At 32.2% G+C, this 12,659-nt stretch overlaps 1 protein-coding gene across 1 annotated transcript in view; it reads left to right on the top strand.

The window, feature by feature from the left end:
- The first annotated feature begins 4,371 nt into the window (after positions 1-4,371).
- Positions 4,372-12,659, top strand: part of LOC128999959 (protein yellow-like) — a 45,632-nt gene continuing 37,344 nt past the window's right edge. Inside the window, exon 1 of the mRNA XM_054426760.1 lies at positions 4,372-4,453. The gene's annotated coding sequence lies outside the window, so the exon portion shown is untranslated. The remainder of the gene's footprint in view (positions 4,454-12,659) is intronic.

Genomic DNA, 12,659 nt, shown 5'->3' with positions numbered 1-12,659 from the left:
ACTATAGTTGTAACTTAGTTCATGTCAGGCAAAGTATTGTTTGTGTAGCGAAAGTAATGTTTATGTCAGGAAAAGTCAGCTGATCACTATTTGGTTTTGGTGTATGGAAATTGAAAATTTTTGGAGATCTCAGCTGTGTGGAAATATGATATTTTCGATGAAAAGTATTATATTATTAAATTTAATACATTTCAGCAAGTTCCAGCGTTGCTTGTGGCGCTATAGTGTTGGTGCGGGCTTTTGCAGAACTACTCGTGCCTCTGATTGTTTGCAGAACGTTGTCGATAGTTCTCACTGTATCCAAAAGATCGTAGCTCTGACTATACAACGAAATAAATAACAAAAATAACTTAAATTCGGTTACTCAAGTTGATAGGATTGCCATTCATTTGCTATTTTACAGAAGGTAGAAAAAATCTATAACTCGGTTGTTTGTGAACCGTTTTTAACAAACAAGGTCTCACTTGACTTGGATTTAAATTCCCTATATTTTATTCAAAAATGTTCTTAATATTTACGATTTTCATGAAATTGACGTTCGCTTCAATACATTGAACACTAAACTATTTGTTTTTTAAGCTCTAGAATATGGGTTGAAAATGAATCCACAATTTTATGTTTTGGAGGTCACAAAGAGGAAACCCAATTTTTACCTATATAATCTCCCGTAAAACACCGTTCCCACAGTCCGATCATGATTTCGCTATATCATTCGAATAAATGTAAGGTTTTCACGTTTTACCATGTTGTAAAAAGTGGATGGTTTTGAGACGATTCTTGTGCTAACGAAATACATATATAAATTTGAATATAAAAATATCAAAATACAAATTTGAACCTATGGTGTTTTTGCGTCTGGGGACATCAAGACGAAAAAAATCGGTCCGATTAAGTAAAAAATTGATGCTATTCAAAGATGTGTACTGTATTAAATTTGCATTGCTTTTTATTATACGCTACCTCTACAGGTGGGCGCCAGCTAGAAGTTGGAAGAAAATCATAAACGTAAGCAAAGCTCGATAATCACATAAAGTTAAAGCTCTTTATTAGTAGAATATAATGCCTCAAATTTGAGCTCAAAAGAACAACTGAGTATAAAATGGCAGCCATTCAAAGATTGAAAATGGCAGATTCAAGAAATCTTTAAATGGCTGCGATTTTTGACTCGGTTCTCCGTTTGTGTTCAAGTCTGCGGCATCGTATTCTACTAACAAAGACCTTTAATTTGATGTGCATATCAACTTATGTTTACATTAAACATTTTATTCTGACATCTAGTGGGCCGTCCATTTGAAGAGGTAGTGTATCACTGAATCATATGTTAAAATTATTTTAATGACCAGTAACTGTGTACCAAATTTTAAAGCTCTAACTTTATTATTTTTTTATATTTAACCGTACCGGGAATTTTTTCCACCCTGTATAATATGCAGAAACAAATATTTCCTTAAAAATACAGCATATGAATACCATAGAAAGACTAATACTAAGTTATCAGAAGTTACTAATTACTAGTTTACACTACTTGATAGTGCATTTATCCGTTGCTCAAGTCAAACATTTTTACTGACACTTACAAGTACACTGTAAATATTGTTTACAGTTTATTTTCTATTTTTCTTTCTTTAAGCCATACATTACCCATACAAAAATGCTTCGATTTGTCCACTCCAGTGTGTTCTAGAACGTTCCACAATGTTCCAAGATGTCCTCGAACATTCCAGAGAACACTGAAAGGTGTAACCAACTTGACTGTGTTCTATCATAGATAAAAGGAGTGTTCTATGTAACACCTTGAGTGTTCAGTGGAATCCATGTTCGCTACTGACGTTGCTCGTTTCACAGCTTTCGTGTGGATGTAAACTTTTACTCTAATTGCTACATTTTTGCACGTAAGCATCATCCGCTTTTCCCCTCATGATAGTATTTTACGCAATGCGTTTCTTTAGATCTTCAGTATCTTCACACTTCACGTATACTTAACTGTTCCTTCAATTATTTATTTCAAGTGAGACAAATATTTTCTAGCAATATTACAAATAGTTACCATTTTATAAATCTTTAAAAATCAATCTATCAACATGTTATTCCTGATGACTTCGTGGTAAAAACTTGTTCACAGTATGGCAAAACCATATAAATTTACTAAAACTTAATAAATATCTTACAATAAATATAAATTAAATAAATGGGAAAAAGTACAAAACCCCTAATGAGAGGCTAAAACAAACATTAATTAGAACAAAACTATACATTAAGAATCACAAGTAGACGCTTCATTTTTATGATGTTTTTAAAAGAGACATTTATGGTTTTTTTTACGATGCCAAAAGGTTTTTGAACTGAAAAGTAAATTGTAAATATACATATTTTAAAAATATATATATTGTAAAAATACATATTGTGTTCCATATAATAGTAAATTCAATAGAGCAATCTGGAAAACATTCAAAAATTCTAAATTAAATGTAAGTTACCGAACCAAAAACAACGCATTATAAGTAATTAATAAAAGAGCCAAAAAAATATAACAACCAAGTTGTAACATCAAAATATGGAAACTCCGGTATTTACAAAATTAAATGTTCAGATTGTGAAAAGTATTACATTGGACAGACAGGAAGGTCGTTCAATTGTAGATATAAAGAACATGTACAAGCGTTAAAATAAAAAAAATGTGACTAGTATGAAAAGTAATGTAGCAGAACACATGCTTAATGAGAATCATAAATTCACTAAAATAGAAACAGATATGACAATTTTGGACTATGGATCAAAAGGGAATAAATTAGATACAAAAGAAGAATATCATATATACTGCAGCTACAAGAATGATCCAACAAATATAATCAATACAATGCAAGTTAAGAAACAAAATCCTATATATGAAAAAATTTTAAAATTAAGAATATTTAACACAAACATCAAAAGGAGGATAAATTAAACAACCATAATACAATTTTATATATATATGACAACAATTCCATGACCAAAGATTATTTTACTATACATTTTAAGAAACGCAGAGGATACGCGTCCGGTAACCGGACGTGGATTAGGCGTCCGGCAGTTACTGTCATAACCTAACCTAACCAACCAAACTTGCTGATAGTGAAAAAAATCAAATGAAGGTTCAATTCTCTTCATAACATAAAATTATAAATGCCAAAAATTCTAACAAAAGATGTACAGTTAAGAAGAAATTACATTCAAAGCAAAATCTGTGACAAAAAGTTACAGTTCACGGTGGGTTTCGAACCGGGAACCTCTCGCATATCAGAAGAGCACTCTATCCACTACACCACGAACACTGATGTTTGAACATCGTATCATTGTGGTAATGGCGTTCCGGGACCCCCTACCGGACGCCTAATCCACGTCTGGTTACCGGACGCCTAATCCACGTCTGGTTACCGGACGCGTATCCTCTGTGTTTAAGAAAAAAGAAAAATCATATGTCAAGATCATCACATGATGTTTATTTGTTAATTAATTTGTTGTGTTTAAAGTGAGGTTAAATGTTACTCTTGTAAATGGCCTAAAGGTCGAAACATGTAGAGTTTTTAACAATAAAAATAATTTCAGAGTACTGAGTTAGTATGATTTATACATATATACATATTTACAGAATGCAAAATATAGACATGCAAAATATAAGGTAAAATACACAATTTTCTAGAAAATATCGCGTTGAAAAAATTAATTGGGAATTTGGATTTGTATACAAACTGAATCACCACTTTAAAATTCCTTGAAACCGGTTGGTAACGCTTTGATTTTTTTATGTACTGTATATTTTATTTTATTTTTTCTGGGTTTTCTGTGCGAATGGAATTTTTTACGTTTTGAAAGCCAACGATCCAAACCATATATACAGAATGTGTCGAGATGCCATGACCCCCTATGTTGGATTCCTTCATTGACGTACGGGTACAACCTACAACCCAGGTTCCTATCATTCAGTTCTGATCAACTTTTTTCAATATTAACTTAGGCCGTAAGTAACGAGCTATCCTTCTATGACTGCAGATAAACGTCCTCTTTAACTAATATCATAATTGTTGTCCATTTTAAGTGTGAAATTTGTCGAAGTTTAGGTTATTCTAAATGTGATAAGAATCAAATACAGACAGATGGATGGAAGGATACGCAATTTTGCTAATGTTTATGTTTATAAAAAAAAACATTTTTTTCAGGGCAAAAGACCAATCCACAAAATTGGCACCTCTTATGCCCCTTGTGTATCTTTAACCGAGAATTAGTCCAAAAGGTTCAAGACAAACATTCTCCCCACAGCCCTTTTCCCTTCCCCCACCACGGCTACCACTCCTGCCCTTCTCTTCATTGTTGTGTTGGTATCGCTGTCAGTCAGTTATTGTTGTGAGTACGGTCAGGACGGTCTACGACTTATCACTTGTTATCAGTGGGACCAACCGGCTTATCATTGAGGAAGGTGAGTTTTTAGCATAGATAAGTTTGTTATCATTGTTTGTTAAAGTATTTTTGTGTTGTGTGTACACTTTAAGGTAAGCTGTAACGTAAAGAAAGTATTTTAGTTTAGCAACTTGAAAATTATTGTAGTAGTTTTAATTAATTATAGTCGTGAAACCAGTTTGGCAAGAGTAAAATCTAAGCGAAATAATTTTTGTTGACCTCGTTGAAAACTTACGTTATTTTAAATATTATAAACATTTTACAATTACAGAAACAATAAGACTTATACTTACAATAACGTATTTCTTTTATGTCTTATCTATTGTTTAATATCATGTTTTTAATGTTCCTTATTCAAAAGTTCTACTGTATTTTTTTAAGGTATTTATCTAATTATATATTTTGATCATCTAGTTCTATTGTTTATTTTTAATGTAAAATCTGCTTTATTTCCTTTGATAAAACATTTACGACGAAATTGAATCATCACGATTATTGACCTTTTGTGGTTATTTCATTTCAATTGAAAGTACTGTACTGTGCTCGTAGCAACGTACCTTAAAACTAGGCAAGTTGTATTTTTATTTTTTATTGGGTCTGTTTACGCCGGTGTCATTTATCATTCACTGTAGTTTTTAATTTTATGTAAGGGCACAGTCAAAACACTGGTATTGATACTGTCTTTAACGTCGCCCTGTCGTTACATAAAAAGTAGGCCTATTATTAACCGATACCAGTTACAAATGGCATCTGGATCTGGCAACGATCTACATTTGCCTCATAGAATTTTATTCTAACAGGTTTATTGCCCTAAAGATTAACATCCAGTATAGAGTTGCAATTGCTCATTAATAACCGGGACTTAAACATTCCTTTACAATGAGCAAAATGAGGATGGACAAATCTGCTATGATTAAATAGATACAGCGAAAGACAACGGATTGATGTTAGCACGTAAAATACGTTTGTGACCGATAGAAGTAATTATTAAAGTTCAAATGTATTAAACTAAATTCTTTTTATTTTAAATCTAACTGAAAAGTAAAAGTATGTCGAGACAATAGTCTCACTACCTACCTACCAAAACTCTTCTTGAAGTGTAATATATTATATAATCTAAAAGATTTATAAAATAATTCGATCACAATCTTTGGACATTTTTCAGCTTGCCACTCTTATATTTTTAAATGTACTTACTACAAAATGTGAGTTAACTGTTTCCACTTCATAACTTACTTATGATTTAATTACTTTCGGAAATCAAATTGTGTTGCGTACGCATTGCCATTACTTTACTCTTTGGCCATAACAAAAGTGGACGAGCAATAACTTTATACAAGTTCTTTTCTTTTGAATTACATAATTTGAAAGTTTCTGAAATCATAAGAAATAAAAAGTATACATCAGCACGCAATTGACATAGGGACCGGTAAAGTCAGCTGGAGTGCGGTAAATGCACCGATCACTCTCACGTTCATCCACTTACTCTTTCAAAAAGCTATGATATGAGTTTATTTCTTGGTGGAAGGAAAACATAGGTGTGCTACTCCAGTCATAGACTGACGTCACCTGGATTGCAAACCAAAATCAGCTGATTTAACAAACCTGCCATATAAGTATATATTTGTTTGGATTTGATTGTTATTGTTTCTAAAATTATTTCCTAAATAGTTAAATGGCGTTTGCAATCCGGGTGACGTCAGTGTGACGGGAATAGCACAACATGTTTTTTCCTTCTACCATGAATTTATTCAGCCTTTTTGACGAAGCTACACATTAAACAAGTTGAAATATAAAGAATTCAGTAATTAATAAAGGAATGCATGATTGAGTTGGTGGAGTGATACTAATTGCCAGTGATAGCTGTTCGTTTGAAAACGAAGAAGGGAGTATTTTTGGAAGATAATTAATACAAGTAAACAATGTTATAAGTTATAAAATACGTTTGGTGATTTGGCGAAAAGAGTCACTTAAAGCCCTAATGATATGATCTGTAAGAAAGTCATATTTTTATGGGGGTATGTTAAATCTATAATGCAGCTTCACTAATCATCCTACAATAACGAAGATGAAAGCATGACTTGCATAAATTATTAGCCTAACATAATTGTAAAAAGATTGTCCATGGCAGCAAACTTTGAATTGGAAATATGAAATAACCCAATAACTGTTTGATTCTAAAATGTGGGATGTTTTGCAAAAAAGTATTATCAGCTTTCTTCAAGTGGTAATAGAATAAACGTCATATAAATCAAACAAACTTCAGGAAATGGTCAAATTTGTGTATCCATGGCAATTTGTTAACATGTTTACTTCATAACTTAGTGCCACGTAGAAGACCTCTTGTATAAGATCATTGAACCGTTTTGTCAATATATGCTGAATGGCAGTTGTGTCAATTCATCAATAGCTTACTATAATTGACGAACATCTTTGTTGAACAAACGTTCATCAAATATTTGTTCACAACCAACTACTTGATCAGTGACTTAGGCTACAAATTTATTGGACATTATATTCTCATGATGGAGTTGCAGCCAGTTGTTAAGCATAACTTTGGATGTCTTCCAATGATGTAGGTACCTCAACCGATAATACATTTAGTCATAGAGTAAAGCAACTATATGGCTGAATATATGGGATGTCTACACTTGTATTCAAAGTCGATGGTTTTAGTTAATAGTTAATGGAGGTTAATCCTTAGTTCAAAGAGGATCCATTCCCGTGTTGAATTTGTTGTCAGTTAGAATCAAATTAACAACCAATTGATGTACTGACAGAGTGATATACCTACTTCGAACAATAATTAGATACTGATTTCGGCCAAATACACCTACGTTTTAAGCAATCCAAACTGAAAGTACATATTCTGTAAACTACATAATATTGCAATCTTGTATGCCATATTAATTGTAAGAAAATCAAAAAAAGCTTATTCCTTATATGGGAAATTCGCTAAAACAAAGTGAAAATACGAATTTTGACAATAACTACTCTATGAGCAGCTCATTCAACTAGGTTTTGGATGAAAATTCTGCTACAGCTATTCCAAAAATATAAGATGGCTCCTACTTCAGTTTGTTTAGTCAAAAATACACACTCTTTCATGGATTGTAGAGTTTGCAACGCCTAGTCACCAAAAGTCGCCTAGTTACATCCCCATTTCAAAAAGGGGTGGTTCCAAGGTGCAATAAACGATAATGCAGGATCGTTGCAAATGTTCAAAACTTTGTTTATTTCTAGATGTTGAGGTTAGCTCATTTCCCGCGCTCGCGCGGATTTCGGCTTCGGCTTCTGGTAACGACATTGGCCAGCACATCTTACATAACCAGAGCAGAGTAATTAGCCAACACGGTCTGGTGCGTCTGCTGTCTTACAACTGTTTGTGAAACGTAGTCGAACCATAGATTAAGCTTGCTCCCTTATATTTCTCCATTAAATCCAGCAAGTAGTCTTCTCATCTTGTAAAATTTGAACTCTGTGTTGGTGTTAGTTTCTAGTGTAAAGATTTTGTTTCCAGATAAAATTTAATATGCTTACTGGTATGCCTAAAACTGTTATAGGATTGTACAATGTAAATTTTCCCACGAGACCGAAGAACCGAAGTCTGAGTGTGGGAAATATTTTTCATGTCAAAGTTACCTGTAATGCATTGATGTCAACTAAATTTTCTCTCATATCTTAAGGAAGATGTTACGATCAATGCCTCACTCATTAGTACACACTAATTAGCCGAGTAATACCATAGGACAAGAAACATATTTTTTTTTGTTTATACTCAGTTTAAAACGTTTCAAAGTTCGTTAAATAATTAAAGTAAAATAGTAAACAATATAACGTGCATTACATGAACCGGATAAAATAACCTTAAAATGACCTACAGCCAATTAAAATTATTAATCTATAAGAAATTACATTTTATCCAGGATTTTTTAACTTTATTGATCAACAAAAACAATAATACAAAAAAAATCAAAACAACTAAAAAAGGCAGAAGGTTATACAAATTACATTGTTTATATAATATTTTAGTACGAATGTTTATGATTAAAAGTATCACTAACTCAAATTCATTTCCCAATTAATTACTTGCAAATTGGTATGCACTTGGGATGGAAGTTTATACTCTTCTTTGTTATTGTAATGATTTAATAAGAATCTTAAAACAGGTCCTTAAAAATGTTAAGAATGGTTTTAAAGTTCTGTTTACTGTCTTTTTTTATAACTTAACGTTAATTATTTCCCTCTTGTACCTTTTCCTTAACATGACCTTAGATTAACCTTAACTATTCAGAACGTAACCAATTAACAACTGATGGAAAGATAGACAACACATAGTTTTTATAATAACCCAGTATAGTTTAGCAAGTCATTATTGCACTTGAACACTATCACCACTACCCTTTCACTCTCAAATGTTAATGTTGTTTCACCATTTACTATCTAAATAACGATTCTCAAATCACACGCAGAACTTTTAAACATATCGGCTTCTTTGCCCTCAACCATGTTTTCCCCACCATTAAATCAGGTAATTGTTTATCCAAGGTTGCAATCATTAACTTCTATCGCATTACCGTTAACTTATGTTCAAATTGATGACATCGTGACAGGCTCGCTAACTTGGAATTGCGAGTAATTTGACAATATTTCAAAGATAATTGGTCATAATTTACATCGTTGGGAAGTACAACTGGTACCAAAATAACAAACTCATCTTTCAAGATGGTAATATGTTTAAGGTAGTTTCAAGGCTTCCATTGTACAACTATTAATTGGATTCCCGGAGCTTAGTAGCATTTAACTAGCGGATATACTGATCGAAGATTCGGAGACAGCAATACTCCAGCTTCTTTTCAAGCTTCATATTAGTACCTAAAAAGGGTTAGAATCTTGGTGACTGGGAGGATATGACCGTCGCCTATTAACTATCCTAGAAGGTCACTTGTAAGATCCTGAGAAATGTAGGCAAAAATGAAAAATGAAAAATGAGATGAAAAATGAGAAATGTAGGTTTCAATTCTTATGGTTTGAAACTGATCAGCAATGTTTTTACAGTTTGAAACTGATCAGCAAAACTTTTTATAGTTTGAAACTGATCGGCAACTTTTTATAGTTTGAAACTAATCAGCAAAACTTTTTATGGCTAGAACCTGATCAGCAAAACTTTTTATAATTGGAACCTGAGTCAAGGGTCTTGATCATTGGTCTTTTAGTAAAGGAAAAACATATTATTCAACAACAAAGCCATAAAAGAAACCTTGTGTTGCATTCTGCCGGCTTGTGAAAAAACCATTTCTTCTCTCTTATACTTAGATTTAAATAGGGAAAATTTTGTCTCTATCTCAGGACAATTTATAATGATAATGAAGTCAATGAAGGTTTACGATTTTTTTTCCTTTCCTCGAGAATCTAGATTTGCGTTGCTGCATGCTGCTTTGCTTGCGATAGTTTTGTTGGAACCTCTTTTCATGGAATTTTCATGGCGTCTAGTGATATAAGGTTTGTCTTTGATTCATCTTCTTGTGTGAGCTAAAATTTTGCAAGCACTGTATTTTTTGCAAAGAAGTTTAATATGAAATCAATTATCAAGCATTAATTAATTAATACATTCAGTTAGTATTAGAGTAATTATTGGTTATAGTTCTCGCCTTACGATGTAAAGATTTGTTGTTCGATTCTTAGAACTGAGAACAGTCGGGAACGGTTTGACGGTCTTGATCACTTGGCTTTTAATAAATAGTTCAGGTTAAGGACAGCTGATTTTGGTCAGTAAGAAAAATATACAAGGCATATAATTTTATTGTATTTTTATCCTTTATTCATATTCGGGTTAAAATACGCCCTGTAGCATCCCTAACACTCTTGGTTATAACAATACCTCATAAATATTTTATTTTGAGATATCTATATATATAATACGTGAAGCCGTTTTTTGTTAACGCAACTCCTCCCTTATTTGTGGACCAATTTCAACGTTTAAGGTGTCAAAAGATTCGTTACAATATGTAGTTTTGCAATAAGGTTTTAGAATTTTAAAATTCTTACTCTTAAGGGCGTGAGGCCCTCACGAAGGTTGGGTTTTCCCCATAAGAAATACATGGAACAAATTTAAAAACAAAAAACAGCTGTTTCTAAAAAGAAACTCAATAGCTTTTTGTGAGTAAATATTGATGTTTATAATATTCAGTAGGTTAAGACCATGCCAAACAGTTATTCAGTTTTGTTGGAAGAACAGAAATGCCTCAAGTTCAAAGAAGAAATATTGAAAACGGGAGGATGAGACAATAATAATAAGATATCTTATGCGTATGAGGAGAGTAGAAAAAGAGAGGCCTGGTCTAACAGATACCCATTCAGATACACATTTACTTGGTGAGATGGATAATATTGGCCAGCTCTGCTGTGCAACTTACTTTGGAAGTGATAAAATATACGAAGCACATAGTGTTGTCACGGTGGTAAAGTAAATGTCAAATGAAATGAATGCATGGAAGAAATGTTTACTTCTGACACTGACAGATCGAGATATTTCAAAACATTTATTAATAATGCCTTGACTATGATAAGTTCAAGTACCGGTAGTAAGAGTGTACCAAATCTTAGCGGACCTTATGTTTTTATCGTTAACTTTTGTATTACTCCTCTACTTCAATTGAGTAAAACGCAAATGGGTTGTTTACTTCTAGGTTATATTGCCAGTTCCTCAGACAAACTTATACAAAGTTTTTTGACTGATTTCACCAACAAAATCCAGACATTTCAAGTCGAAAATAAGAAGTTTCAAAAACTCATTTGCTATTGAAAATTTTAGTGGCAATATTAGACCAAACATAATGAAGGAATTAGTATTAGTATTTATGTAAATGACCCAACTTAAATTACTTAACACAGGTTATCAGTAAGGCAACAGTTTTCTTCAATTCTCAATGCTGGAAAAACTTTGTAGCATCATTTTAACTCCAATTGAAGCAGATCGTTTAGCATTAATTAGAAGATAGTTACCAGTTAAAACTGAGAGCAGAAATAATGTAGGTGAACCTTGACGACGCAAATACAGATATTTAAAATTAGTTTCTAACAAGTGTTTAAACAACTCTAAGTTGTAACTAAAATTACTCGAATTTAAGCATAACTTTTTCCTCGGCATTATGTTTCATACTATGCGGCTCATTGAGCCGCACGGGTTCTCTAGTTTTCTAATATTGCCTTAGATTTTTGTACAGAAACACTACGAAACTTCCTAAGGCGAGTGCAATAATAAGGAATTCATAGGAAATGCATTCGTTGGAATTGCAATGAACACTTGGCTGATTTTACATAATTACCGTTGTAACATATTTATTGGAGCGTATTCAACACAACATTGAAGTAACTTATATCACTGTGGACAACTATTTGTTGAATACTGAAGGATTGAAATTTATTCTTACGAAAAATTAAAGAAAAGAAAAATGATATAAGAACACTTTTTGAATCGGTTAACTGACCTTAAAAATTTTTTATATTATTTATTTTACAGTTTGCCTTTTTACAGTAATTTTCTAACAAAAAACTTTGTTATAGCTAACTACAAGAAAGTTAAGTATAGATAGTCAATACGGGTTCTGAGCATTTCAATAGTACCGCATGAGCCTCCAGATTTTTACAGGGATTTTTCATCGAGTCTCTTAGTCAATATTTGAGCAAAGGGTACGTTATAAAATTTAATAATTACTATTACTACTTAAACTGTATATCAAAATATACATTCTTTCAATTAAAAAATTTTTAAATGTTGCATATTTTGCTGTCTAGCGGGATTGTATCAACCGACACGTTTAGTTGATAAATAATATTAGATCAATTCCAGTTCCAAAATAAAAATCTAATATAAATCCTAATCCACGGTGTAACATCAAAATTGAGTAGTGTAGTTAAAAAAAAAAGATGGGCTGAATTCGTTCAAAACTAGTTTATGCTAGTTAAAAAAATAAATACAATGAATTGTTTCACAACACAATTAAAGAAAAACGTTGTCACTGTTTATACAGGGTGACAAAAAAGTCTGGAAACTGTTTAACTTTTTAGCTAAATCCGTTATAAAATTCAAACCTTTCACATAAACTTATATGTATGAAAACTACTTTTTACAAGCATTACCATTTTTTTAGCTCCACCAGGACCCATGAGGAGTAGGTATATAATCTTGAATGTAAGCATAGGTTGGTATGCACATCATTTTA

This window comes from Macrosteles quadrilineatus, unplaced genomic scaffold (genome assembly GCF_028750875.1).
Source record: "Macrosteles quadrilineatus isolate MER2022 unplaced genomic scaffold, UCM_ALF_1.0 Scaffold_8__2_contigs__length_117827958, whole genome shotgun sequence".
Lineage (NCBI taxonomy): Eukaryota > Metazoa > Arthropoda > Insecta > Hemiptera > Cicadellidae > Macrosteles > Macrosteles quadrilineatus.
Note: the sequence above shows the minus strand (reverse complement) of the source record. Positions and strands in the feature narration are given on the sequence as shown.